This window comes from Bidens hawaiensis, unplaced genomic scaffold (genome assembly GCF_021521415.1).
Source record: "Bidens hawaiensis isolate Kalapana, Puna unplaced genomic scaffold, B.hawaiensis_p1.1 tig00010811_1, whole genome shotgun sequence".
In the NCBI taxonomy this organism is placed as follows: Eukaryota; Viridiplantae; Streptophyta; class Magnoliopsida; order Asterales; family Asteraceae; genus Bidens; species Bidens hawaiensis.
The window spans coordinates 4084-8545 of NW_027491833.1; the positions used below are offsets into that span (position 1 = coordinate 4084).

The following is a 4462-nucleotide window of genomic DNA, read 5'->3' on the forward strand; positions in this document are numbered from 1 at the left end:
AAATTAAAGCATATATTTTTTTTTAAATATACCTTTTATTTCAATTGGTACGAATCAAATTATTTATATTTATGTAAGACTAAAATAATTAACAAAAACTTAAGATAATAAACCTTTGTACGATAATGGCAATTCAGGCTCAGCTTCAAACAAAGTAACATAACATGTTATATTTTTTTCACAAAAACTATAAACATCCTTATTTTTTAATACATACGTTTACTTTTTCATCTTATGTAAATTTCACATAACCTGTTACAGTCTTTTAGCTAAAGTTTATTCTATAGGCATCTACAGAGTAACACTACTTGTATACTTAACGTATAAAACCTGCGGTCGAGGTGCTAATCCCTCGTCTGAGCCGCCCCTTCCTGAGTCGCTCTGCAATGATGAACGCAAGTTCCAACGACGGAGAAGCATTGAGCCGCGGGTCACAATGGGTGTGGTAGCGTGAGCTCAAGTCATTGTAAGTAATGGTCCTTGCACCACCAACACACTCGGTCACATTCTGGCCCGTCATTTCTAGGTGAACGCCACCTGGATCGCTTCCTTCTTGATCGTGCACATCAAAAAACGCCGTCACCTCAGCCTACAAAACAATTAATATTATATGCTGTCTAACAATTATTATTACAAACAAACAACTCGCATACCCTAATGGCATCGAAAGACCGAGTCTTGAGCCCCATGGGAGCTTTAATGGTGTTGCCATGCATCGGGTCACTAACCCAAGTGACGATTTGACCAGCACCAAGAACCGCTCTGGTCAGATGAGGAAGTTTTACTCTTGTGTTATCGGCTCCCATTCTTGAAATGACGGTGATTCTTCCGGGCTTGTTATGAGGATTCAAGATTTCTATGAGCTTTACTAGTAACTTTGGGTCCATTTTATCGCTTACCTACGTCACAAAAACAGTAATCTCATTATCAACCTAATTAATTTCATTAGGTTTTAATTTTTTTCGTTTTTGGTTAACTATCAAATCCATAAAATTGAAAAAAAAAAATCTAATCCACGAAATAAATATAATAAAATTAACAAATATATGATAAGTCATAAAGAATAAATTAGATGGTTTCATTAGGTTTTGGTTTCCGTCATTTCTATCATTTTGTTATTTAATATAATAGATATACATCAAACAATAAAATTGCACTAATTTTGACGTTATTTTACTAATCTCGTGAACATAACGTTAAAAGTGGCGGAAGGTTAATCAGGCATCATGTGGTGGTGTTGATAGCCGAAAGACGAGGGTACATGCACCAATCAGCCGGTATCCCGATGATTGAGTGCTGTGTGCTTTATGTCCAAGGCTTGAAGCAAAACTACTATCGAGCCGGGGGTCTCATCGGAAGCAGCCTCTCTATCCCTATGGGGTAGAGGTAAGGCTGTCTACATCTTACCCTCCTCAGACCCTAACATAGCTTTGCTATTGGTGGGATATACTGAGTACGATGATGATGATGATGATGATGATGACATCAAACAATGAAAACAATCACATATCTATTTATTGACAAAACTAACTAAACAGTATATGATATAAAGAATATATAGAAAATTTAATTATGTTATCAAATATAATTATATAATTAAATAAATAAAATAATTGATAAAATAATAAACGAGGTGAACTCGAACTTGGAAAATTTCTAAGTAGGTGAATTCGAGCTTTGGATACAGAGCTTGAAACCAGCCAAACTCGAGCTCTACTAAGTTAAACGAGTCGCTTGATCTTAGACGAGCTCGAAACAGGCCAAGCTCAAGCTTTAAGTTAAATGAGCCGAGCTCAACCTCTTAATCGGCTCGTTTAGGTAACAAGATTCTAAAAAATTCTTTTTAAGAATGTTATCCATGTGACCATGTCAATGTTAGTTATATGATCAAGTCTAAAAGTTGATTGGTAACAACCAACAAGAGTAAGTTTATGAACAAACAACCTACAATGATTAAAAATGCATTAATATATGCAAGATTTAGCAAATATACCTTAATCCCAAGAGGATTTGCAACTCCTCTTAGAAACTCAACATGTGCTCCATCGAGTTGGAGCGTGCGCTCACCGACCCAAACCATGTGAGCTGAACAATCATATTACAGGCCCGAAGTAGAGTCTTCCCTTGTAAGTGCTTGTTCATAAGGCAAAAGCAAGCACTCATGAGACGTCCAGAACGGTGTCGTCGTCATAATTGGGTGAGCGGTTGTGAGCCCAGCAGCTGCCATGAACCCCATTGCTTCATCAACTCTATGCGCCAGTTCACGGTACCTATCGATCAAAAAGGCGTCTTTAAAAACACGGACATCAGTGTTGTTTGTATATCGGCAGCCAACCAAACTCTTAACATAATTTGTTTTCACATAAAAATACGCATATTTTCCATACCTGTCTCCTTGTTCACTATGCTGTGTGAAATCAAGATTCCACTCGTTAACTCGCTGCATAGCCGCGTACCCACCAGTAGCAAAAGCCCTTAAGATGTTAAGCGTGGAGACCGATTGAGTATAAGCCTGAATCATCCTATCAGGGTCCGGAATACTCGAATTTCGTCAAACAAATCACCATTAATGTTATCTCCTCGGTAACTAGATAACTTAACACCATCCTTCTCTTCAAATGAGTCTGATCTAGGCTTAGCAAATTGACCAGCCATCCTCCCCACCTAATCTTGCAACCAATCGATAATTTACAGTTTGAAATAAGGGTTCAAACGAGCAGAGACGCTCTCGAGCTACTCGAGATTGGATCAATAAAAAGCTCGAAACGAGCCAAGTCTGACTTTCAAATAAAGCTCGTTTAGTTATCGAGCCTCAAGTACCCGAACTAAACGAGGTAGTAAAACTTAAAAATACACACAGCTGAGTTCGAACTCGTCTACTTATTTCAAATAAAGCTTGTGTATTTTTAAGTTTTACACCGTTTAGACTTCTATGTATTAATTACACTGCATAGTCGAGTTCAAGCCATAATTTAGCTCGTTTAAGTTCTAAATGAGTTTGAGCTGAGCAAGGCTTATGGTTTTTCTCAAAATAAATTTAAAAAAAAAAACTGAAAAACATATACAAATTAATTAATAATTATTAATAAATAATAAACGAGCCGAGCTTGAGCTTAAAAAAAAAACTCGGTAGCCGAGCTCAAGAGCTCGAGCCTTGTATAGGAAGCTCATCGCGTCTTAACGAGTCGTGCGCATTATTAGGGTTTCTCTCTTTTAGACTACAATGCATTAATTACGCCACAAAACCAAGCTCAAGTCGTGTTTTTGCTTGTTTAAGGTCTGCACAACTCAAGCCGAGCTTAGACTTGTTATAGTTTTTCTCAAAATATATAAAAATAATAAAAAAACCATATAAATTAACTAATAAATAATAATCGAGCGGAGCACGAGCTTAAAAAAGCTACTCACAATGCAAGCTCGAGCTTTAAACAACAACCCGTAAGTCAAAACAAGCAGGGTTCGAGTCTACTTCGGAAACAGAGAACAGCATATGCAAACAATAACATATTAACAGGTACCTTGATAATGCTTATTGGCTTATTGGTAAATTCAAAAAGTCAATAAGTTAAAACGTAATAAGTTAAAGTGTGTTAGGCAATCACAAAAACCTTTTTTTTATTTTAGCTTTTTAAAAGGTTAAAATGCAGTTTTCCAAAAGCCCCAAATCTTGTTTTTCAAAATAGTTTTTTGAAAATACCAATAAGTCAATAAGCGTTTTTCAAACTCAATCCAGACATGCTCTTAAACAACAACCCGTAAGTCAAAACAAGCCGAACTCGAGTCTACTTCGAAAACAGAGAACAACATATGTAAAAAAAATAATAATAACATGTACCTTGATGATGGGAATTTGACCACCGAACATAAGTACAACACTCATCTGCAAAAGTAACCGAAACGTATCCCTAATATTATCCGTCTTAAACTCTTTAAAACTCTCGGCACAATCGCCGCCCTGAAGAAAGAACGCGCCGCCGCACGCGGCGGCGGCCAACCGTTCCTCCAGTTTCCGGGCTTCACCGGCGAAGACAATCGGAGGGTACGATTGTAATGTTTTGAGGACGGAGTCCAGGTGGGTGGTGTCGGGGTAATCTGGGATTTGAAGGGCTGGTTTTGATTTCCAAGAACTGGGTGTCCATTTGGTGGCACGGACGGTGGTGGTGATGGGTTTGTGTTTTGGAGGAATTGGGTGTGGGTTGAAGAGTTTGTGGTGGTGGAAGAAGGTGGTGGTCATGGTGGTGATCGGTGATTGATTGATGGAGTTTGGGAATTAAAGGGGTGATTATGGGACAGATGGAAGCATGTCATGGACGAAGTGGGGGCCCACCATGGTATCCTACAATTTACAAGTGATTTTTTTTAAGGAATTTATATATCGGGATACGCTCACATTTTAATTCGGAAAAAACGATATCCCGAGACCAATGTTTATGAACACTTGCTCGGAAGCATGATAGTGTGA

General features: G+C 38.0%; 1 pseudogene across 1 annotated transcript; it reads right to left on the reverse strand.

The window, feature by feature from the left end:
* Window positions 1–209: 209 nt before the first annotated feature.
* LOC143536510 (phospho-2-dehydro-3-deoxyheptonate aldolase 2, chloroplastic-like) lies at window positions 210–4261 on the reverse strand (annotated as a pseudogene). The gene is made up of 5 exons (XR_013135897.1): window positions 3836–4261; window positions 2388–2664; window positions 1994–2270; window positions 654–899; window positions 210–589 (listed from the first exon to the last, which is right to left on the reverse strand). The product of XR_013135897.1 is annotated as a phospho-2-dehydro-3-deoxyheptonate aldolase 2, chloroplastic-like (transcript).
* Window positions 4262–4462: the final 201 nt, after the last annotated feature.